Here is a 25,798-nt window from a genome sequence, read left to right on the forward strand (position 1 = left end):
GTGCGCCCCGCAAACGCCATCGGCAGGAGCAGGGCTGCCCGAGACACCGAGCCTTCTGCGGCTCCGTGTGAAGCAAAGGAACAGGCCCTTCCCAAAGCCATGATTGCAATCCCCTAGGGAGACTCATTTCCAAATGATCTTGTTAGACATTGTTAGAAATTGATATATTTGCATAGCATGAATGTTAAAACTCAGAAAGAACTCAAATGCCAATTAGAACCACTGAGTTTTTTCCCCTAATTAATCAGTCATAAAAGAACAGCTCCAGGTGTTTTTCTCTGACTAAACATCAGCAAAAGTCTATCGTTATTAATCTTGATGACCCAAGTGTCATCAGCCTATGCAGATTTTTTTCAAGGTGATAGAAGACCGGGAACGCTATAAGCCTTGCAGCGCCGCAGTGACGCGCCCGGTAAGGATCGCTCCCAGGCTCTGGGAACTGCAGTTGGGAACAGCAGGCTTGAAAAACAGCATCTACAGCAATTAGGAAAGCCAACAAACAGGCTTTAATTCCTTGTCATTGAGCTAAAATTATACTTTTTTTTTTCTTTTTCTTTTTTTTTTTTTCCTCTTCTGTTCTGGTCTAAAGAACAGGCCAGGAAAAAAAAAAAAGATGAAACTATTTTGTTAGGAATGCACCTCTATCAAAAGGAAATTAATAAGCAGCTTTATCAAAGCTGTGCTTTTGGGTGCTAACCTAGCCCAGCTGCCTGCCTGGGGACCTCCCTGTGAAGGCGCACAGCACGCACACGCAGCTCTGATCACGCACACAGGACGGCGCAGCACAGGCACAGACTTTGAACTTCGAGACAGAGGCAGATGCTGTGCCCTGCTTGCGGTACGCCAGCTGCTCCTGGGACCTCATCCTCTGCGTACAGTCAGCAACGAGAACCGGATTTTCTTCCCAGAAAGCAGCACAAAAGCGATGAGTCAAGCAGAAGGGGCACGTCCCCAAGCTGGAGGAAGCGTGCTCGCTGGAAACGTCCAAACTCGTGTTCAGAGGCGAGCAACACTGCGTGGGTGCGAGGGGTGACGTTCGGAAGGCAAACGGCACCGCAACTCCAAATAACCACATGCACCGTGGGCAGGGGGTGTGCTAGGATGGGCAGGACAGGACACATAACAGAGGACACGCACCGATTTCTGCTTTATGTTTCCTGCAAAGCCACTCGAGCAAACCCCGGCTCCCCAGGACCGGGGGCAGCCTTGGCAGGGCCCCCCCGGGCAGGACCAAGCCCCCACGGAGCAGCCGCCTGCCACCGCTGCCGGTGGGATGGGAGCAGAGGCTCAGCCTCCGCACAGGGACAACACTTGCACAGCACCAGTTCTGATTAGCAGTGCCCAAAAATGATGGTTTAAACACAGAAATATCCCCTCCCCCCCTAAAAATATCTTCCCTGGGGAGGAGCGCAGATAGCATTTAAACTGGTAAGATGGAGAGAGAAGATGAAGAAAACCGTCCTTCGACTTAAAAGGTAGCATTTCAGATATGCAGATTTTGAACACATTTCTGAAATTCTCTAATAAAAATACTGTTAAATATTAATTATATTGCTATTTATAAATGTATACATAATTAATAGGAATAATTAATGTAGCAAGCATTGGGTAAGAACTTTCTTCTAAATATTTGAATAACGAAACATAATTACGTTTTGATGTGAAAATGTCAGAAACATACTGAAGTGTTTTTACATTATTTAAATCGGAGAAACTCGCTGGGAAATACCAGGAAACAGGCCGCCTCGAGCTGCTCCCCTCAGCGCTCAGGGTTTTTGTGCACTCTGCCGCCCTAGCACGGTAAATGCCGCAGGAAGCCATAGCTGTTGACACAACACGCGGCACTTCGTCATTAGTTTGGACTCCAGGCATCGTTAATTACCAGCTCAGGGCTTGTGGAGCAGGATGAGTGCTGAGCTGAGCCCTGCACGTGTTTGCTTTGCGGGCTCTGGGGCAAACCCCGCGCAGCAGCCCCAGGGAAGCCCCCCCGGGGAAGCTCCCCCCTTCCCAGCCTGAAGCTGGAGCCTGGGGAACACTTCTGGAGATGCGCTGGTTAAAAGCCTCTGCAGGCGCAGGGCTGTGCTTGTTGGCCATCAGGTTTATCGTCCTCATGCCTTGCAGCTGAGGCTGGCCCTCGGCCACGTCCACCACCCCGGGCAGCTCCCATCACCAGCAGACCCCTGCCCCAACCCCTACGGCATCCTTCGGGTTGCCTTCTCCCCCCTTCATCTTTAGGGGGAGGAACAACCGAACAACTGCCTTCCTCCCAGTCTCCCTCGTGAGAAAACTTGACGAGAAATCTCACGGAGATACTTGAAATACTTTCCTGCTTTGCTTCCCTTTGGTAAGATCCCACGGAAAGCGATGGCAGGCTGCTCGGCTTCGTGCGTTCCTGACCTCGGCCGCGTTTGAAGTGGGAGCGCCGCGCCAGGGGCACAGACACACTCTAATTAACGATTAGACCGAGGAGAGAGACAGGAGATGAAGGGAAGCCCTTCATTTGATCCCCGGCTTCACGGAGCCTGCTGAGCCCCTGAGCAGGTTGCTTGGCCTCCCTGTTAACGTTTTTGGGAAGCGTGGCAGATGCCGGCCCCGCCGGCCCACGCCGTGTCCCCGGGCACAGCTGCTGTGCACCCATTAGCTGCACGGCGCAAACAGAACGCTGCCGCGGCCTTTCTGCATCCGTTCCAGGGGTTTTCGCAGAGAAAGCGATACAAATCACACGTTTTTCTTTTCAGAAGGACACAGTACATGCTTTTGCACTTAGTCAAAGGGCGTTTCTACCTTAAAAGTGAGATTTGCTCCAAGGGAACAATGAATTCTAAATAAGTTATTTCCAAATACGCTTCCTGTGCCCACTTGCTTTGGCCTGAGAAATCCTCGCTGGCTGCTCTCCCACCCGGTGCTGCTCTCCCACCCTTCCCGCAGCTCTGGTTGCCCCACAGCGGGTGCAGGAGCATCACAAACCCCGGCTGCTTGGGGTCACCACCGCAGAACACTAAAACATGTCCTCGAATGCTCAGGTGTGCCCAGGCACACACAAGTCGCTCTTGTTTTGGGACACAATCTTAAAGGGACTAAAAGTCATTGTTCTCCAGGCAGAGGCAGCCCCAGCACCAGTACTGGTGCATGGCCCTGAAACTCCCCAGGAGCCTGCACCACCCCGCATCGCCAGGAGAAGAGGCACAAGATGATGGGGATGCTTCCCAAGCGAACCCATCCCATATTTAGGTCAGCACAGCAGAAGGCAAGGCTCAAAGCACCGCAGGGCACCAGGGCTGCCTACCAGAAGAATCTGCATCTCTGGCATAACCACGGCCACAAATGGGAACGCAAGCAAATTCCTATTTTAAAGGAAAAAGGTTTTGTTCTCCCTTCCACGTTCTTCTTAATGAATCCTTACAAGTGCGCCACCCCGGAGTTACCTGCTCATTCATCATACATCCTATCTGCTGCAGGAGGGACTGGATGAAAAGTCTGGTTAATTCCAGAATGCTCATTTCTTCCTTTTTTTCTATTTGCAAATGAGGGCTATCTGCAGGGAATCAGGTGCAGCCTCATTTAAGATTTTTTTTTTCCTCTTTTAAAAGAACATGAAGCTACTCTATTCTGCCCAGAGGCAGGAGTGGGACCGGGCTGTGGCCACGCAGTGTCACACCCTGGCTCTGCGGGGCTCACCCCCAGACCGTGCCACATCCCTGCACGTCGCTCCTGCAGCACCGAGCACCCGCAGCGAGGCGGCACACAGCAGTCGTGCTTGTCCAGCCGTCTGTTAATGTTACAGAGCTTTGGTGTTGTACAATACCTGCTCGGTGGTGATAAGGTGGCGGTGTAAAACACGGGGAATTTAGTGGAGCATGTGAGAGACATGTAATGAAATCAAATTATTTCTTTTCAAACCGTAATGCAATCTTTATGCAGATCTCAGCAAGAGACTGGGCCCGCTCGAAGATAAGTCATTGTGAAAAATGAAACTTTCTCAAACTTTTATACATTAAAGAAAGGTTTTTGGTTTGGTTTCCTAGTTTGCTTTCTTTTTTAATGCATAACATGACTGATGATGTACAAAACCTTGTTTCAAAGTTCTAACTTTCTGGAAGATTCATGGCATAGCTTCTCCATGTTTTCTGAAAAGGGAAACACATTTATTTACTGCACTTTAGGTGAAATATAGTACCTCAACGCCAATTCCCTAAAACAGCTCCTCTGTCCTTTGGCACTTACTAAGGATTGCTTCTGCTCAGCTAACAAATTACCATATAAAAAGACCTTAAAATTCGGACATCTGTCTCTGGTGGGTTTTTCTTTTGTTCTCGGAAAAGTCACAAGGAAGTCGTGCACACAGACCTCCCCGATGGCATTTCAAGCTACCAGGCCCACGCAAAAAGAGCTTGTTATTTGGGCTGTTCTGCTTTTACCCCAGAAGTCTTTGGCTACGTCACTGCCCGAGCATCCGTGTCAGGGAGTCAAGAAATGCCCTTTGCAGCACCGCGTTCACCCGCGCAGCCTATTCAAGAGCTTGCTGAAGTCAAAGCGGAGTTTTTCTCGCGACACCACTGGGGGCTGGCTGAAGCCCAACAGCGGGCTCCTGGCTGCTCAAGGCCGGGCTTCGCTGCCAGCACAAGGCTCGGGCACTGCCTGATTGCCCCGCGGGATGCCGAGGAGCTCGGCTCGAGCGATGCATCCAGGGATGCCCCAGGAGGAGACCCGCACCTCTGTCAGAAGCAACAACAGTTCCCGTCCTTCTAATCCTCTTGTCTTCCTCGAGATATTACAGGCGATCAAAAATGCGTAATGAACGAGCAGTCAGCATTTGTGCTCGAGATTTATTTAAAAAGGTTAAAGCAAAACAGATCAAAACATCCTTTATTCCACAGCCATTTCCCAAAAGTAACACGTTAGCCCTAAGGTAAAAATCAATGTTCAAAGCCTGTACCAATTTTCAGAAAGATAAATGCTGCGTTTAATACTTTACAGTGATGATTGTTCAAGAAGCTGTCCTTGGTGTATAGGAGATGGCACCAGTATTTCCCAATTAAAGCCTGCGCTTTAGTAACACAGCCCCTTGACTGGCGAACGGCTTGAGGAGAGAGGCTTTAAGAGATAAAACACGCACCCGTGAGGACTGCTCTTAAAAACAGTTTATGCTGATGGTTTTAAAGGACACTGCCACTCGTCTGGCTCACTGGACAGGCACACAGGAGTGGGTCCAGCTCCCAGCTGGGTCCCGTGGGACACAGCCAAGTTCCCCGGCCCCATATCCCTGCTTTGCCTCGGTGCAGGATCCCCCAGCTCGGATGGAGTCACAGCCGGCACCAGGCGGGGCCACGTTGGTGGCCTCCTCACCAGCACGCAGCTTTGACTTTTAACAAAAAGACCTTTTTTTTTTTTTTTTGTCTAAAGCAGCCTTACAGTATTTTGAAAAGGTGATTGAAAGAAATCAAAGCTCACAACAGAGCCAAAATGCTCTGTTCAACTCCCGTTACACGACTCAAGCATTTTTCCTTTGGGTGCAATCAGAAGCACCTACAACACCAGCAGATGCTGAGAGAGGACAGCGCTACCCCATCCCTGGGCTGCACCACGCCGGGTCCCACGCTGGGGACCAGGGAACCCAGGCAGCGAAAAACCCCAAAACAGGGTTTTCCCTCACCCTGTTCTGCTTGGACAGGCTGCACAAACAGAAGGAAGGCAGGACGCGTTCCACCAGCACGCCTTCCGCCACGTTCCTATATAACGAGAAGCAATTTAGCTTTGAATGTATCTCTGAAACTGCGAACACAGATAGGGGATGCCGTAATTAAAAAGCCTTTTGTTATCTATAGCACGCCTGCTGCTGAGGTGAGGTGCACGATTGGTATCCCTGTATCTGCGCAGCCCCTGGGCAATAGCAGATTGTGCAGTGCTTCAGGGTGCCCGCGTGCGATTCCTGGTGAAGAGGGAGATAAGAGATCCAAACAAGGCTTCTTTTTAGCCTGCGGCAGTTTAATTACTTGCTCCTTGGATGTCTATTCAGAAAGACAAGGGGCATGGATTCTTTCTTCTATTTTTCTTAGCAAATGCTAAAAACTCTGCCTCACTCCTTATTTCCAGACATCTCCGTTATTATGGCAGTGCAATGTGTCAGGGAAAAGGAGGCAGAGAAGTACACCAGTAACTGATATTTCCCATAAATTTTATCGGAAGTCTGCCAGCCTCGGAGATGGATGGGGCTGCAAACAGCCATGGGATGGCTGGGAGAGGCTTGGCCGCTGCAGAGGCTGCCAGCCCAGCTCCTCTGTGCCGCTGCCAGGCTCAGCTCCGGCTCCCCAGCGGTGTTCCTCCTCCCTTTAATGCAGCAGACAGTCTCCCGGGGAACCCCACGCTTGCTGGCAGGACTCACCAGGATGGTGTAAAACCACCCTGAGGGCAGCTCCCCACCGGGCGCTTTCCTGGGCGCTGCCCACCCCTGGGTGCCACGAAGCTGGTGGACCGGGGTGCTGCTGGTGTCCCCAGCACCATGAGAGCCACCCTGATGGAGCTGTGCCCTTCTGCACGGGCTGTCTCCCTTAAAATGGGACTGTGCCCCCCATCAAAACTGAGCTAATAAACAACCCTCCTCGCAGCCTGAAAACACTTTGCCTAGTTAGCTACGCATTTTCTCCACTAAAAGGACTTTTTTCCATTTCTCGATAGATCCCAAGTACGATAATTGTATTTGCTAAGTTAAAAAGTTAAAATTGCATAAAATTAATATTGATTCAAATTAAACCATTTGTCTCCTTTCACTGTTCAGCTCCACAAATACAATTACGGCTTCAGGTATTACAAACCAAAGACAGTCACCAGGTTGAATTGCAGCCCATTTCCCAACTTTTGTCCCCCCCGCCCTTTGCCCCCTCTCCCTCCCAAGGGAGGACAGCAGCACCCAGCCCACCCAGTGCTTGCTTCGCCTGGGCCCTCGGGGTCTTCCTGGGTGCCCCAGGGACCACGCAGTGAGGACAGACCCAGGGGACCCGTCCGCCTTCCGCAGGCTTCACAGCCGGGTCTCTCCTGCTCGCCGCTTTCTTTTTTACGGCCTTCTCGTGGTGATAATTGGAAAAGAAGGAAGGAGCTATAAATACTTCTTGAAATTAAAAGGAGCATGTATAGTCTTGGCAGAGAGGGAGAATATCCGGAAGGTCCTGGTTCTCTTCCCTACACCTATTCCCAAGTGTTTACTTTGAAATTTTTCATTTGTCTCCTCCAGGAGCACAGTCAAAACAATATTTGACAGCCCAGGAAAGACGCAGTTTCTGCAGATTTCTGTTTGCTTACACCAGGGATGAAAATTACTCCTGGAGGGAGGCAGATGCAGACACTCGAAGCCAGCCGCTGGGAAGTGATCGGGTCCCAGCAGCGGGTGATGGGGGACACCTACACATGGAGCCGGGAGCTGGCACCCACACGTGGGCCTGTCCCTGCGCGGCCTCCCTCCCGCCATGGCGCCTTCCAGCACCAGCGTGAAGTGGCCCCAGACAATTTCTGCCAGGCCAAAGGGGCAAATTCATGGCCAGAGCCCGTCCTCTGAGGGCCAAGAGCTGCAGACGAGCAGCGATGGGGCATCGCCAGCTAAAGCCAGAGCTTGGTGCGACGCAGGCTGAAGCAGAAAGAAAACAAGGTTTGTCTGGGTAGGAAATAACACATATTTCTGAATTTGGGCTTGCTCCAAGTCGAGTCCCTCGCTGCGAGGCAGCCTGCCAGGCCCAGACCCCAGCCTTGGATGCAGGAAAAGTTCACTGAACTGGAGAAGTTTCAAACAAAGCATTTCTGGCTCAGTGAACCAGTATTTTTCAGTGAAACCATTTCAAACAGCTCTCATGCTGAACAGGTTTATTTCTGTAAACTTCTGCAATTCAGAGGCAGGGCAGAGTTACAGGAATCGCTCTCACTGGGCAGATTTTGTTCTAAACTGCTGTGTAAAACCCTGTGTAATTACTTCAGGAGAGTGCCTGGGATCAAGCTGTGGCCCCGAGGGTCTCACAGCTCGGCCCTTCATTTGGGCAGCAGCAGCCCAGAGCTCAGCGCTGCCGGCAGCGCCGTGATGCTGCAGGTGCTTGTGGAGGAGGAGGAGGAGGAGGAGGAGGAGGAAGAAGGGGGCCCAGAACCAGGAGCGAGCAGCATCTCTGCCTGAACCACGTCTTCAGCACAGCTCTGCTGGGAGCAGCAAGCACCCAGGGGGCTGATGAACCCCCCGCCCCGGGAACACAAGACACAGCAAAGCCTCAGCCAGGATCCGGTATTTACAACCCGCAGAAATACACGTCCTGCAGGATGAGGGGCTTTGATGGAAAGGCAAACCCAGGCTTTGCTGCGACCCATAAATAATTGACAAGCACTGTGCTAGCAGCGCTGGAGCAGTAAGGCTGGTACATTGCCACCTTCCCATGGCAAGCCAGAAAACATACGACAACCCGAGCTCATCTTTCATACATGAGAGATTCAGAAGTCTCAGGCTCATGGAGTTTAGGAATTAGCAAAATCAATGTTGCCACGGCAAACCCACAGAGCCAAGGCTCTGCACAGCGTGCTGCTTTTGTGCAGGAAAGATAACGGTACGCGAAACCGAGAAGCATCGGTCTCCTGTGTGCCTGGGAAGCGTGCCGGTGAGGACAGGCCAGCACCAGGATCCCCACGTTGCCCTGGCTGGGCCACGTGTCCCAGTGGCACCCGACCCCAAACCCACTGTGCCCAGACCCAGCTGGTGCAGGGGGCTGCAGGCTCAGACACCTGGCTGCAGGAAAGGGAAGGGGGTCCCAGCTTTAACTGGCCTGGCAGAAGAAGCAAGGGAAAGACGATTGTTCTCCCATTACATTCAGTAGTGCTTTAGAGTGCTTAATTTAAAGTGCTGTTCCATGCAGAAAACTCATAAAACACGTTCCATATTTATTATCTCCTCCTGATTCTAAGTGAAATTTCCCCGTTTTGTGAGCTTAAAGGGAAAGATTCATGCTGCTGCTGCCAGCAGAATGCCCACGGGATCTGGAACCAAGCCTTCACTTCCCTATTTGCTTTAAAACAGGGAGATGATGGAGGCATTCTATAGCAAAAGCTCGTTGCTCGAGCAATTGGATCCGGCCGCAGTGCTGTGTCCCTGTTGCATGGCCAGGAGCGACCGGGGCCATCCCGGCGAGGCTGTGCTGGAGCCACAGCCCGGAGCACCCAGATCTGTCCATGCCTGGAGGTACTTTGCCCTCGGCCATGCCAGACAGACCCAGCAGCTGCTCGACATCTCTCCCAACAGCAATAACACACCCACGGAAGGGCATCTCCTCCTCCTCCCTGCAGGGCACAGCCTCTGCCAGCACAGGGTGCTCCTCCCGTAGCCGCACCTCCGCAGGAACAGAAAGCAAAGCCTCACAAGAACATTTGTGAAAACACTTCCAAGCCTTGCAGCGTGGTTAGGCAGAGCCTGGCAGCCTAATTCCTCCTTTTTTCATTCCGATCCATCATGAGCGGTTACATTCGCATCCCTCTTCCCCATGCCTGTCAGCTATTCTTTAGCTGAGCCTCACTCCAGACTATTCTCTGATGCCTTGTTGTCCTGAAAAGTGAACATGAATTACTGCCAGCTCAAATTAGTGTCTTTCTGCACAGGGTGAACAGAAATATTACAAGCAGGGAAGGAATCTGGATCTTCAAACCTTTATATTTGGTTTAACTTATGTTAAACACCATGTTATTGCCAAATTTCTGAGAAAGCATTTGGCAACCCAGTCGCCTTTATCTCCTCTTCAACAGGAATGCTGTTCTTCAAGGAGTAGCCGTGAAGAAAGCCTATCTGAATGGGGGACCAGAATCACAGCACGAGCGAGGCCCTGAAGGGAGGTTAAACTTTATACTAAGACAAGAAACAGCAGCCACTACAGCCTGGTTAAAGGCACTGAGCACGGCGTTTGGCAGAACTCCATGCTGCAAGAGGGAGCCTGATGCACACAAAGCCTGTCCTGGCCAGTGGATGCTAAGGATGATCATAAAACTGGGAACCGAATAAAGAAACCGACTAACCTACAATAACGAAATGGTCCCAGCAACACCCTAATGATCAATAAATCGCTGCTATGGGAGCCCTGCTTCGCATCATATAAGTGCAGTAACTTAGAAGCTGAGATATTTAAGGGAGATAGGAAACCCTATTTCATTTCTTTGCTAGCGTAAATAACTCCAACAAACCAAACTGGAAGGGGAAAACCTTTCCTCGGGGGCATTGATTGATTTTATCAGTTGTGCATTTGATTTCCCAGGCTTAGCAGCTAATTAGCACACATGATATTACTTTGAAATGGCATTAGGCTGTAAACTAAGCCAACAGAAGCCAGAAACAAACACAGCATAATCCGGATACATTTTGCCTAGTTATTTCTGAGTGCCTTCCCAGTCTGCCTTCAAACCCTACAGAGGAGCATATGCATTTTATTGACCAGATAGATGTGGCTGTAATCTCTCTGGAAACGCACATTAAAGGAATTTTAAAATCTGGATTATCTCCATAAGTAGTCCTTAATGACTCTTTTGCAGCTGTTACAAAGCTTATGTAAATATTGCGAGTGAATATTTAAGGCTCTATTGAAGAGAAATTTACTGTGCTGTCCATAAAGTAATGTATATCTCCACAAATCCTACTGTATAGGTTGGCTCCCCTAAAAAAAAAAAAAAAAAAAAAAAAATCACTCTTGCCTCATTGTTAAACTCAGCTTCAGGGGTTCTCACCTTTGCAACCCTTATGCAACGCCAAATAAAAGCACTGAAGGCATCCTCATGGGAGATGCAAGCGTCTGAAGGCACCTACACTGAGTCACTATCAACATTCGAATCAAAGTTTAGGAATAATGTCTCAGTAGGAAAAGAAAGAAGTTAAACTAGAAAGATGTAAGCAAATGTGATAGAATTCAATAAAAAACATTATTCCAGGCTAGAAACAATATGCGTGTGTATATATGCATGATTGCTATCAGCTCTTTTGTTATGAAGTTAGAGCAGCGTGGAAGCAGTAACATGCTTTCTGAGAACCTCGAACCTGCCAGAAGGAACTGCAGACATGAGCAGTCTCTAGCAGTTTCTCTTGTTTCCTAAATAGAAATCCCAGTTCACCCAGATTACCCTTCACTTGAAGAGCCACCTCTGCAAGGTCTGGCCACCAGACGGACAGGGCAGGAGCACCACACACCTTCAGGACACCCCGGAGCATCTCCTCCCGCCGCAGCTCCCTGCTCTGCACCAGCAGGATCCCACCCCCTTTCCTCGGCCAGCTCCCCACCGCAGACCAGAGGAATTTAATTTCGGCAGTATGTATAATAGATGGCTGTTTAAGCACTGCCTGGAGGCTGAAACCTCACTGCACTGTGCTCATCCCACAGCGCTGCCTTCTTTCCATTAGCATTATCAAAGGCTGTTGACAATCTATTTCAGTTATTTTCTAATAGTCTCCGATCTCCCGAATCTCAGCAGAACCCCTCGGCACAACCCTTACCAGCTCACTGCAGCGAGAGGTGGCCACTATAACCCCCCCAGCACGCTGCATCTCCCCCCTCGGCCCCTCTCCCAGGGGCAGAATGGTGCTGCAGGAAGGGTGGAGGCTGCTGCTCCTTCGTGGCTTACAAGAGGAGATGTCACAGGTCAGGACTGGCACACCGTGCTTCTAATGCTTTAATAATGTACATTATTATGTATGAAAGGAGCACCTGCTACTTAGGCAATCAGCTGATCTTAAATGGTTAAAGTCCCTTATCTAACCTCCCTTCAATTTTGTTTTTATTTATAATGCAACGCTAAAGAAAACCTGTTATCTCTGGAAAGCAGCCCCACATCACCCATGGTGAAGCGCAGTCCGTTACAAATGGGTTTTTGCTCACGCGGGGAGCACCGGGCACTGCTGCCCAGCTCCTGCTCCCCCTGCTCCCCTCAACGCCTGCACCTGAGCATCCTGCGTGGTGCTGAGTGAGGGGACTGGGGCACCTGCAGGCACACAGCATCGCGGCTCCCAGTCCCGCAGAGACCTTGGGGAGCCCGAGAACGGGGTGCAGAGGGAGGGCGAGCATGGGTGGAGAGCCTGCATGCACCCCGGGCTCTGCTGCCTCCCTTGGGGAGATCCCGAGGGACCACAACGGTGCCAATGCCCCGGTGATCAAAGCAGCCACCTCGCCAAGCCCCCGCGTCCTCCTGCAATGCCTTCGAGCACAGCAGCAGGATGGCTTTTAACAGCAAACCTGGATAATGAGGCTGCTGAAACACGCTTAGGCTTTTTAGAGTGAATTATGAGCCTATCCAGGGGAATTTCAGCTTTTCCAGTAACCCTCTGAAAGAGCGTTACAGTAACCTGAGCAAGAAGCAGTCCAAGCGTGGATGAGCTCCTCCGCATCAGGTGTGGTGGTTCCCCCCGAACAGCATGGTACAACTCTGCCTACACACATCTCGCCCGTGATTTCGTGTGAGTCTGAACCAAACGATGCAGCCACAGGCCTGAGACTTTAAAGAGAGGAGGAAACCAAAGATCACAACTGGCAGATTTTTTTTTATCTTTAAAGTTTACAAGGAAATATAGCATCAAAATCCTAGGAAGATTAAATGAAAAAAAAAAAAAGATAGTTTTCCTAAACTAATGAAGTCCTTGAGCTCTCCAGCAACAACTGCTAACCGTGGTTCTATCTCAACAGAAGACACAAAAGCAATTCTCTTCAACTGTAATTTTAAATATAGATTTGAGGGTCTTTCCCATAAATCATGAAGTCAGATAGAGACTGCGCATAATGATAACTTGTCAAATGACAAATAAAATTGATTTCAAACACCTTAAGAAACACTAACTCAGTTTGCAAGGCTGTAAGCTTCAGAGGAGAGTTCAGCACCTGCATGAACCACCAGCCATTTTAAACCTTCATGTGTGGTAACCTTCTCTGTAAATCAGTTGCACCAAATCTGAAAATCACACAGGGTTGAAGTGTTCAGGTTTTTTGTCGTCCATTTAATATAGCAAACAAAACAACAAGAGTTTGTCTGGGCAGGGATCTCCTGCAGGTTCACTTGGAGACAAATGACGTCCCACATGGGCCAGGGCCAGCAATGGCCCAGCTAAGACAGGGAACAGCTACAAGGAGCCGGAGGAGGAAAGAGCAGCAAACACCTGCCGGACGGACAGACGGACAGACAGGGACTGGCTGCTGGCAGGGCGCTTGCTGTGAACCCAGACAGAGCTGGCAGCAGACATGCAGTGCCTGCCGTGCTCCTGCACATTGCAGTAACACCCCTACGTGATGAGCCATGTACACGAGAAGTGTGGGCATCCATCACTTTTATTCCTCTTGCACAGTCCTGAGACGCCTCTCGCACTGCCATAAGCTACCACAGCACAGAGCTGCAATTTCAAATGTAAATAATAGCCTATGCTGTTACACTCCTTTACAAAAGATATTATTTTAATGGTTCCCTCCTTGAATCCCTTTTCCCCAGTGGACCAAAGCACTCCAGGCAGACGTGTTATTGCCACGGAAAGCACAGCAACACCCACCGCTGCTCCAACGCTGCCAGGCTGGCTGCACCTTCAGAGCCCAGCCAGATCTCACCTGTGATCGCCACCGGATTAGCCTTCATTTAATGTCCCTAGGGGGTGACAAGGCTCAGCCAGCACCTTGTGAAGCAAGGAGCCCCCAAACCTGCCTGCACGTCCCCAAGCAAAGCCAAATCCATGCAGCCCGTGCACAGCACCACAGCCTCCTCCCTGGGCTCAGCTGCAGTGTGGCCTCTCTATGGGGAGCATCTCAGTTCTCCAAAACAAACGGACAGAAAGACCATTGTCATCTCAAATGCCCTGCTCTTTTCAGTGGTTTTCGAACTTTTTATTCATCTGTAAAATTTCTAATTAACTGAGGTAACTAACCAATGTTGCATGAACTCGCACTGAGAATATTACAGTCAAATACATAATTAAAAATTTCTGCTGCGCTGGTTCCTTCCATCAGTTACAAAAGTTACCGCACATACTGCAAATGCCACAGCCAGAAACCCCATTTCGATGATTTCCGTTCCGGTAAGCGCTCCGGCCTCGAAGCGAGGCAGCAGCAGTGCTCTGCCCCGCGGTCGCTGCTCCCCCACCGGTAGCAGGGGACAAATTGGGGACGGAGGGACCCTGAGAGGGGGGGGGGACCCCCTGTCCCGAGACCCCCGCCAGCCCTGGCGCAGCCCCCAGTTCCCCCAGCAGCTCTCCCTCCGCAGGTGCTGTTGGAGGAGCCGTGCGTGGCGGCCTGGCTCCGCTGGCAGGAGGAGCTGCAGCCGCAGGGGTGCTGCACTTACCTGGAGGGGTGCACATACGGGGCTCTCCCCTCCTTGCAATTAGCTCTGGGATTATCCTGCACGCAGCTAACAGCTGCTGGAGGTCCCTGCAAGCACTGGGCACAGGGCAGCACACAGGCCAGCAGCCCACACCGTGCACGTCCCCCCCGGCTGCACCGAGCCCCCAGCAGCAGCTCAGGACCCCCGGCGAGCCGAAGCCCCGGGGGGCACCGTGCACCCCCCGTGCAGGGAGCCGGGGCCTGGGGGATGAAAGCCCAGCCAGGCGGTGCTGTGCTGTGTGGTGCTGTGCCCTGCCCTGCCCTGCTCTGCTTTCCTCTGCTCTCACAGCAGGCGCCCCCCCGGCCGGCACCTACCTGCTGCAGACGGGGCTCCAGAGGACGAGCGGCTCCCCGGGGCCCGGCGGGGCTGAGCAGGGCAGCCCCGGCCCTTGGCCGGCCCCCGAAGCCTCCCCCCAGCCCCGCTGTGAACCATGCGGGCCCGGCGCAGCCTCCTGATGCTCCCACCTGGGTGGGGCCGGGGGGCAGCTGGGGGCCGGGGTGGGCCGGGGGCTGCTCGTCCTGAGCCCTGCGAGCGGTGCACGGACCCTTCAGGCTGCGGGGAGCTGCTGCTGTGGCCGACACGGCCCAGCTGTAATTGCGTTTGGCTGCTAAAGCGGCGCGGTTTTCTTTGCGGGGATCTTCCTGCTTCACAGACCGAACGGTGCTTCGGGTCCCGCTGGCCGTGGAAAAGCCCTTCTTGCCAGCGAGTGTGACCGCTGCGCTCCCTGCCCAGCCCCACCGCTGCTTCCACGCCGCCACGCTTGGCTGCTCCCTCCAGTTCACGTGTGCGCCTTGCCCGGCTTTTGCTGCATTATGTGCATTATGTTCACGCTTTCGCTTTGCTTCCCACAGGCCCAGGAATGGGTCTGCGGGAGGGTTTCCGTGTTAACATCCACGCTCCACGGTGCACTTGCATGTTATGTGAGAGCACTGGTGGGGGTGCGGGTCCCTCGGCTGCAGGAAGGATTTATTACGCGTGCACTTCACAGCCATGCAGTGCATACAGACACAGATCCTACAGCCGTGGGGTACCCGTGGGGCAGTGCCCCCACTCCCGATGGCGATGCACTTTAAAACACTGTCCGAGCCCTCAAGCAGTGCATTTGAGCATCTGTGAAGCGTTGGTGCTGTGCGTTGGTGCCGTGACCACTGGAACTGGAACACCCCCTGCCCAGGGCGGTCGCACCTCCAGGATTAAGCGCTGGTGGGAGAGAGCTGGCTGCCAGCCCTTCCTGGCAGCACACGCAACGGGGGACGGGTGCTTCTGACTCCACTCGAAATCCTCTTTAGATCAAAAGGCATTTGACTCTGACTAATTTCAAAGCACCTTCTCGCATCCCCAGCCCAATCTCTCGGCTTCCTGGCAGAGCACTAATCCCCGCTGCTGCCGGAGGGTGCTGATCGCAGGCTGGCACGTCCCTGCCACCGTCCCTGTCCCCATCCCCAGCTGCAGCTGCACTTCAAGGGCCCCTGCTCGCGCTGCTTGGCAGGGCCCCGAGCAAGAGGGCACAGAGCAGAGAGAGCTTTGGGCACCCAGAGCAGCTCCTGCCACTTGAAAGGGGCTGTGGAAATCTCCCCCCTCAGCTCTTGCTGCTGCTTCATCCCAGCTTCTCCCATCCCTTCCTGGTGTCAGGGCTTTATACGATGCATCCATGGAACCACAGCCCCGGGGCGCTGTGCCCGTCACACCGCTGCGTCGGGCGCTTTGCTCACGGGGAGCCTGGATGCAGGCACAGCCTCACAGGGGAGCGTTTTACAGCTCTTCACAACAAATTATTTGAGGGTACTTTAAACTCTAGTGCTATTACCCATTATCTGTGCCTAATTTTCCGTTCCATCCCCTAACATTTCAATTTCCCCCTTCACTGATCTCCTGCTTTAATAGTTCTTCCAAACTTTGTTTAAGTTGAGAAGTACCCATTTGGTGCTGTTCCTGCTGCCTCTCCTTCCGTTCTCCACCTCCTTTCCCCCATCTCACATTTTCTGCTTGCAGACAGTCTCTTTTTCCTTGTTTCCCTGGGAATTTCCCCACTGGCTCCGCTGCTGCCGGCCCTGCTGCGTGTCCCCGCTCGGCCCCCTCGCGGGGAGCCCCAGCTGGACTCTGGGAATGGATTTCATGGACCTTGAGATCCCCTTTTTCTTTTCTCTTCTTCATTTTGTAGTCCTGAAACCTAGCCCAAGTTAACAATGCACTTTTCTGTCCCCAGAGTGCCTTGAGTACTGTGCTTGGACAGAAAACTGTTCGAAATCAATTCAGAGGGTTAAAATGTGGTCCAGTGGTCTCCAGAAAGCAGCGCATCTTTTTGGCCTTTTGTCCTGCCGCTTTGTTTCCTCATTAAATGTGCTGAAGACTTTTGGTTTGCTGCCACTGGTGAGTCTGTGCTGTCTGGTTGCTTCCCAGGACCCCAGAGAAAGGATGTTCCTGAGCTCCGGCGCTTGCTGCTCTGCGGGATCGAGCTGTCACCGGGCTTTGATTCCTTCCAGCAGTGTCTCACCAGGACTCGGCTCGCTCCAAAGGGCTCTCTCATGGCTCGCCAGTTTTCCCTGGCACAGTCGCCCCAGAGGCACCTCGCTGCGTCCAGCACGGCGCAGGGAAGGACGGAGCTTGTGCTGCCAGGGAGGTGCCCAACGCTCCCTCACAGCACAGCCAGCTCCTTCTCACCAGTCTGTGGGGGGAAAAAGAGCTCTGCAACAGGCTCAGGAGGTGATTTCCTGCGCCCCTGCTGCTTCATCCCCGATACCCTGCTGATTCACACCAGAGAATTTGGGTGGTCACTGCCCTGCCCTCCGCTCTGTTCGAGGAGAGGTGGCATCGAGAGTTTGGGGAATCGATTATTTGACACCGGACAGTGTTAAAACCATCCAGCCTTGAGAGTAAAGGTGTTATTTGCATTTTAAACGTTAGCTGTGGCTCTTGTTTTCCAGTCACTCACTTCACCTGACATGCACAAGAAGTTGGTGGGAAATGGGAGCACAGCTGAGCACGCACGAGCCCAAGGAACCAGCTCCTGCCCCTGCGGTGCATGGCTGCAGAAGAGCCCCAGTGTCTCCATTTCTCTGTCCAGGAGGGCCAGATTTTGAGAAACTGATTATTTATATGTATAGAAAAGAGATAAGGTTCACTGCCATGTGTGGATTTTTTTTAATATATATTTTTAAGGAGCACAGGAAAGCCACATCTTGGTTTGCTGATAAACCATAAAATGAAATGGGTTTCCCGTGTGAGTGCACTCACTGTGCAGCCGGTGGGATGGGCAGGGCTCTTGGTGGTCAGGGGGCAAGCATCGGGGGATTTCCACCCTGTGTCAGCAGGGACGGGTGCTGCGTGGGTCCCTCTGGTAGGCAGCAGCATGCGCATCAATACTCACTGGTGGAGCCAAGCCGGAGGAATGCCAACAGTGGCTCACCAGCATCATCCATTCCCGGCCAGATTTGCTTCCTGCCTTTCCAAACCCCAGGAGAAAACAGAGCAGAAATCACAGTGTAAGCACGAAGGGAGGAGAGGCTTGCTGCGGACTGCAGGATGGTTCCCACCTGACCGGCTCATGGGTTGATTGAAAGCAAATTGGTCAACGTGGGGCTTTTCTTTATCAGGGACTGTGATCGTGGCTAATTGCGTCAATGTACAGGTTTATGGGCTGTTACACGAATATTGCTCTTCTCATGGCTTCGCAAAACCATTTAATAAATGGGTCTGGCTGCGATCCACTGGTATGTTTATAGCTGTTGGTCTGGATGTCAGCACGGAGTCCGAAGCAAGAGGAAGGAAAATACGAATGAGATATAGATAGGGAAAAAAAAATGTCAAGCTGTGCGTTTTATAGGCTGAGGGCAAAATGCTGGCCAGCCTTGTAAACTCTGAGAAGCAGGGGGAGATGTGCCGGGGGTTGGAGGTGCGTGTCTGCAGAGACCCCTGAGCTGGGAGGCGATGGGGAGGTTCAGGAGAGGAGGCTCAGAGAGAGGCACTGAGCTGTCAGCGAGTGGCTCTCATTTTTAAGGTAAAAGCAGGATGAGAGTTGGCCCCTGTTGCTATCATGGACAGAGCAGTCCTCGGGGCTAACACAGAAATTTTCCGTGGCTGAACTAACGTCGTTTCACTATTGCTTGTCTCAGGGAACTACAGCCCCGAGGCCATAGGTGGGCCATACCCCTCAGTGTTCCCCGCTGGAAACACCACAGTGCTCCCCAGGCAGTGACACCGAGCGAGGTATTTCTACCCACCCACAGCCGAAGGACAGAGCGGGTCTCTGGCAGAGGAATCAGCTGCTCTCTGATCCAACCTGACAGGATTCAATTGTTGCAGGAGGAGAGTGGTCAGCCGTGCCTCGGCCCTTGGACAGGTCAATAAACGCTGCACCCGAGGGGGCACCTCTCACCCGCACCCCTGGGCGCACTTCCCTGCGCCGCTCGGCACGGGGCCAGCCCTGACATCCCCCCCGGACCTCTGCCATCCCATCTCCCTGCCAGTCCTCCATCCCGCCCTGTGTCAGCCCACATCCCCTCCTCTTCAAAATCTGCGCGGGAAGGATGATGATAACCCCAAAGGAACTCGGGCAGCATTTGGGTCTGACAAGGAACTAAGATAAATGTGAGTTCTCAGTTAATATCTTGCTTGCAGTGTGAACAGAGCTACAGGAACAGTGAGGATTTCATTCGGGTAAGTTTATTAAAAATATATAGACGTGTCACTCCTGGCAGAAGTGAGCAGGTCCGAGAGTCCCAGGGATCAAATCACATCAGCGTCAATAAACCCCAAGATTAGATCTAACACCAGCCTGGCATTTGAATCCTGCTAATCATATCAGCTTTGCCTTCCCAAGTCTTCGCTTTAATAACCCCGGCTGGGCACGAGCCCCGTCTTCAGACAATAGCTGCAGCCTGCTCTTCCTCCCCCTTCCCACCGCCCCTTCTCCCCTCCCCGTTTCCCTCTGGGTGAGCAGTTGGGTTTTTCGAGGGACCCCTCATCGACCTTCCCGTCCCGAAGTCCATGGCTGCCGGCACCTTCTGTGCCCTTCTCCACTGCTGTGCCTTCGGGCTCTTCCTTTTCAACGCATTTCTGCCATAATTCAGCTCTCTGCTGAGAGGCTTTGCTGCTCCAAACCGCTTATTACCACAAATTGCCTCACAGTAATAAAACACTCTCCCCACGCTCGTTATGTTTTGGGCGTGCCCGGACGCCTCCGAACGCGAGACCCGCAGCCAGAGCCGCAGCTACCTGGGCACCGTGCACACGAGCCCCCTCGTCCCCAGCAGCAGGGCTGGGATGGATTTTGGCTAAGCCTGGTGTGGGCTCGCCAGCACACGCCGCAGCTGCCGACGGCCCAGGGCATTGCATGGTGCTGGGAGGAGTGGGGGACACTCAGAGCCACCCCACCTGGCCAGGACACCCCTGTGGCACCCTGCTGCCTGCCCACGGACACCCAGGGACACCCACGGACACCCACGCACATCCCACCCCTCTCCCCGTCCCCTCTGCTCGAGGCAGTGTCCCTGATCCCCAGCGATGCCGTGCCCACAGGGAGCTAATGGCACTTAAAAGCGATGTGAAACATGGAGATCTTGGCTGTGAGACCCATCAGCTCGCATGATGTACTTAAACTTTTAATAAGAAATAGCACTCAATATAGCACATTTCCAGCATTTATTGAACTGAAGTGCCTTCTACTGCTTCAGTGCTGAGCCCTGAAGCCTGTCCTGGATGATTTAAGAATGATCCATCTGGAAAATGATGCAGACAATTTGTTACATCCAGCCAGAGAGCCATAGAAACCACAATAACAAGCTTAAATGATTTCAGCCTTGCTAAATCACCCAGCCCCAGCCAATCTCCCTCAGAGCCACCGCGAGTGCACCGCAGTGGGGTCACCGCCACCGCTCACAGCTCCTCTTCCCCAGGCTGATGCTCCTCTTGCAGCCCAGCCTGGAGCCAGGAGCCCAGCCCCGCCGCACGTCTTGCAGGGCACGAGGACTGGGGACCCCTCTCCACTTTCCCCCTTCTCCCTCTCCTCCCTGCTACCAAAAAAAGCAAAACAAAACTAAAAAATAAATAAATCTCTATTTGCTACTAAGAAACTGCAACCAGATTTTCAAAAGTTGCTTGGTCGGCTCCTCTTTCTGAAGGCAGCATTGTTGCGTGTTGATAGTTACTACCTAGCCCTGGATAAATCAGGGATCCATTTTTCAAAATAGCATGTTGATTGATGCTTAAAATATCTCCAGTAATTACTTCGCCCCGGTATAATTATAATAATTAAACTTGGATAATGCTTAGTCCTACTTTTTAACAGAACTGTGCGCTGCGACATCAGCGCACTTGTGTTTTGTTTTCAGTCTCATTTTGCAATCTCACCCTGCTGCCGGGCTGAGTCAGCCCGCAGCGGTGGGAACCGCTCTGGAGGGGGCATCACCCAGCGGCCCCCCAGCCCCGGAGCTCAGCACGGGAGCAGGATGTCCCCTTCGGCCGTCATGCAGAAAGCCAAGCCCCACAGCAGTGCTCCATCATGGGGCATGCGCACGAAGCACAAAAAGTCCCCAAATAACAGCCCAGCGCCGTGCCGGCCGCTTGCTCCTGCGGCCGTGTGGGCTGCCCGTGGCCATCGGAGGCTGCAGCCTGTGCGAGCGACGCACGAATGTATGGCAGCGGCTGCTCCAGCCTTTCAGCTCCTCCTTGGGCTCCAGCATCTCCCAGCTCCCGAGCTGCACAGCTCAGCACAATATTTCTCCTTTGTTCTCTCTAACAGCAGCGACGCTTGCAACAATTCAAGCTGGTGAGTGCTTTTCCGGCTGTGATGAATAGCAGGGAAAGGAACGAGATCCCGACACTGTATTTCATTCCCCGAAATCCCACTTGTATCTGGAAACGAACCGAGCGCTCTGGCTGATCTATGCAGCATCAGGGCCATTCGCATTCTGTTAGCTCGTACACATCGTCACGGTGATTTAAGATGGCAATTTGGCCCTAAAATGAAGAGCATCTCGCTTTGTCCCTCCCTATTTTCCTATGTATTTTCCCATAGAAGAGAGCTTTTGGGAAGAATTTTGACAGACTGGGGACAGAAGCATCCCTGGCCCTCGCTGCCGCATGCCATTAGGCTGCTCGTTTGACGCAGAAGCCAGGAAGCTCCGCAGCACTGCAGGAAGGGCTTTGCCACCGCCTGGAACTGCAACCAGCAGTCAGCTGTGCCGAGCCGTCCCTCTGCCTCCTCGGTTTATCCCCGCTCCAAAGACACAGGCTGAACGGAGGCTTCTGCCCCTTTCTAGGTCAGATGGCGCTGGAAGATGCCGTCCTCCTGTCCCTCAGCGCCTGGGGAGCAGGGGCGATGCCGGCAGGAGTGCAGCAGGGCCACCAAAGCTGTCCTGGTGCCTGCGAGCTCCGAAGGGCCCCTCCGTGCAGCTCCCCATCCACAGGCACACTGCGTCCCGCTGCCGTCTGTCCCGCCGGGCTCCTGTCTGTCTGTCATGCCATCAGAGCGCAGCTGCGCGGCCGCGGGGCTGGCCCAGCCTGAAAGCTCGACAGCCCGAGTGTGAATTATCGCCGTCCCTATCAGCCGGGATTTGCATACAATAAATACCATTTTAATACGCATCTGCTGGCGGCAAAAATCTATCTTTATGTAAAACATTTATCTAGGTTAAGCTATTCCATAATGCCTGCTTACCTTATTGCATAGCTGTTTATTTAAAACATCATTAGTGATGTTTAATTAACTCGCTAACCGTCCTATTAAAGTTAAATGGCTTCCCTCTTTCCAGCACTTTATCCCTTTCCCATTGCGGCTCTGTGGACCTCCAGTGACCAACGGGTGCCAGCGGCTCCCCCCGGCAGGGTCACTTCTGCAGGACACACGTGTCCCCATGAACCCAAGGACCCCGTGTGGTTCTGCCTCTGCTACGGGGTCTCAGGCCGGTGCTGAGCTGCTGGGGACCCTGAGGCGCTCTTGGTGCCTCGCCAGAACATGGGGCATGGCTGTACCGACGGTGTGGGGACGGGCAGGGTCTGGGGTGGGCAATCTTCTGTCAGCCTCCCCAAAAAGGCCACTTGTGCAGCAGGGTGGGAACAGCAGGTATGCGGCAGAGGTACACACCAGCACGAAGCGGTGCCTGTGCAGGATGCAGCCCCGCTGCCGGCCCTGTCTGCGCTGTCCGCAGGGGCAGCCCCGGCCCCCAGAGGCCCCTGTCCCCCCCGGGGCACAGGGAGCACGGAGGAACCGAGTCACGAGCCCGCCGCGCTGTTCTCATATCAGTTTTAATAGCAACATCAGAGTACTAAATATACACAGGGAAATCGGTATAGGGTCGCATTTACAGTGCTTCCAAATACACAGCTTCGAAGTACAGAGACAAATTAAAAAAACACTCCGGAGTAAAATAGTTCACCCGTGTGGAACCGCAGCCAGCCGGCGCCCCAGCCCCGCGCCCTGCCCGGGCTCACGAACGGAGGAGCAGTGCCACGAGGGTCGGGCTGGGCTGCCTGGACCACGGGAGGCTCCCACGCTCGGCGTCTGTCCGGGCAGCATCCGTGCCGCGGCCGTGTGCGCCAGGACGGGTCCCCGGGGACATGCCACCGCACACAGGCGCGCGCACCGGTGTCTCGCCTCGCAGAATTTTCCCAGAAAAAATAAAGAAGTACTCGGCGATGTAAAACCGGTTACAAAGTAAAAGCTGTCTCATGTTAGAAAATGTTTTTTGGCAAAATAAAAATAAACTGTAAACTTCGCTGTACATGTCCTATCAAACAAAAAAATAAACCCCTCCGAACCTAAAATAGAAGAATCTGGGTCAGGAATCTGTGCCCTTAGTGTTCATTTTTGTGCAACGTATACTTTTTCTCAAAGTAAGTATTATCTCCACTCATGACATTGTTAAAAATGTACCTACAAATGCTGAGAATAATCCTTAAAAATGCGTGACAAGCATTATATGAGATCTGGAGACCGAACCGGACCCACGGACGTCTGAAATGATGAGGGATTTCTTGCTGGTTTTGAAAAATCACTTACAGATTTTATAGCTGGTTGAACGAAAATTCCAACCACATTCATCCTGAAATGGGTGGGCTGAGTTATTATATATATATTTTTATTCTATTTTATTTTTTTTACAAAATATATAATATGTGTAGAATATCTACTATTTAACTACCATTTTAGCTGAATTACCGTCCTTTGTAACAAGCTGCCAATGGAGAAGAGGTAACCTGAAATCCGTCTTTGCAACGCTCTTTTTCATTGTTAAGCCTGTTTCTGCTGTCACTGTTCTACATTTCTGCCTACGCTGGAAACAAATTCGAGTCGCGAGAACCCTGCAGGAGTGCTTCTTCCGAACGGCTTTCCAATTAAATCCGTGATAGGTTGCCCATTTCTCTAGCTGGGAAGACAGAATGAAGGTAAACGCTCAGGTTCGGAGAGATGGGCAGCTACCCGGGGACGTGCACAAACCAGGGCTTGTTCTCCCCTCGGCCTGCTGCCCCCCAACGTGCTGCGCCCCAACGCCTGCCGGGGGTGCCCCCACTTCCAAATTGATGGGACCGGTGGTTGTCCCCGCGGCCTGCCTGCTGCCAGGGCACGGGGGGGCTCAGCCAGGGGCTCGCTGCCCTGCGCAGAGGCCAGCAGGCGTTCCCGGCCCTTCGGAGGGCACGCGGGAAGGGGCTTGTTCCCATTCCCCCTGACGGCGCAGAGCCGCAGCAAACCACAAGTACGCCACTACACGGCTGGGGGGGTTACAGGCTTTCGGCAGCTGTGATACGTTTCTCGATAACTGCTAAGGGACTAAGAAACCCATAAAACGAACCGAAAAGAAAAGAAGCTAGCTGGAAGCTTATGGCAGAGCAAGTACCCAAACTCTTTTTCCAAGCTGCCAGACCTTGGACCAGCAAGTGCCCGCACCGAGTGTGATCCGACCCGCGAGGGCGAAGCACAACGCGCCCAGCACGGTGCTGCAGAGGGTGCCACCGCCCCTGGGACCCCACGGATATTGCAGGGGAGCGGCGCTGACCCCAGCACTCAGAGAACCCCTGGCACAGAGGATGCAGAACACCGCGCCGCATTCAAGGGTGGAACATCTCCTGCTGCCGATGCAGCGCTACTTGGCTGGAAAACTGGCTCAGCTGCTGAATGACAACAGAAATATCCTTTCTCAAGGCCTAATTCTCCAAATGCGCACGAGTCCTCCTCGTCCTAGCACAGGAGCCAGACCCCGCTGCTCAGGCAAGCAGTTCCAGCAAATCCCGAGTACCTGGCGGCACGAGCATCTGCAAAACCTCCCCTGTTATTGCTGAGTAAGCTTTGGGCTGGCGCAAGTCAATGAAACCTGGAGCAATTACTGCCAGCTCAGGACGAAGCATTTTGTGCTGAAAGGGCAGCAGCTGAAGGAGTCCGTTCGGCGCGATAACCTGTTGCTGCAACAGCCGAAAGACCTCGGGGCAAGACGAGGTGGCCGTAACGTGGCAAAGCTAATGGGGAGAACGTGCCTGCAAGTACCACGCCTGCCTGCTTTTTCCCTCATCTAAAAGATCTGCTCAACAGGTCAATTCCACGGAAATACAGCTCAGTGTTTTCATTTCGGGATTGTTTTTTTTTTTTTTTTTTGCTTTCATCAATAGCAGGGGATGAAATAAGCACGGTTCATTTCTATTTACTACAAAAAACATTGGGATGCTAGAGTCCTGCTTTGTAAATCACCACACTTGCAGCTCTGGTCCTTCCTTCTTTCCTTCCTTCCTTTCTTACTGGCAGTTGTTCCTTTTGTTGGTGTGCTTGGCATGCATAGGGATGTGAGGATTTCTCTGATAAAGTGCAAGTGCTGTTGGTCCTTATAAATAAGGGAAGATTGTGCATCTACTTTTGTCTCCTGGTTCACCGCCGAGCAGTCTCTGGGTGGCCAGAACGTGTCCTTCTGCAACTGTGTGGAAAGCTCACGCAAGTCCTGCTGTCGGAAACCTGCCCGAGCCATCTGAGGTTGGAGTTATTTGCCTTCTCTCTCTCCCTGACACACAGACGCGCACAGACACACGGACACACGCGTCCCCCCCTGCCCCGGGGCTCCCCCATGGGGACCAGCTCAGGGGGGGCCCCACTCCCTGTCCCTGCCACCCTGCGGCTCCGCCTGGCCGAGCTGCTTCAGACGGCGGCTTCTCTAAATGCAGAAACACATAACTATGCTTCAAAACGGCCGGGAACGAGGGAGTCGAGATATATTTTATGATGTCAAATCGCTATCAAGATTACACTGGAATACCCACAAGAACTACGCGGTGCAGCCGGCAGATACAAATAAATAGAAAGATCAATGGGTAAAGCACAACACGCAACTGCAGAGCTGGAGTGGACTGATGCCGGAGAAGTGAGACAAAGAAGGAAAATTCAAGCACTGTGATAGCAGGGAGAATTTGCACGGGCTGCACCGTTTACATCAGTAAAACACGAAAGCCCCAGTGCGGGCTGCGGGGAAGGAGTGAT

The sequence above is a fragment of the Cygnus atratus genome, chromosome 21 (genome assembly GCF_013377495.2).
Source record: "Cygnus atratus isolate AKBS03 ecotype Queensland, Australia chromosome 21, CAtr_DNAZoo_HiC_assembly, whole genome shotgun sequence".
Taxonomy (NCBI): Eukaryota; Metazoa; Chordata; class Aves; order Anseriformes; family Anatidae; genus Cygnus; species Cygnus atratus.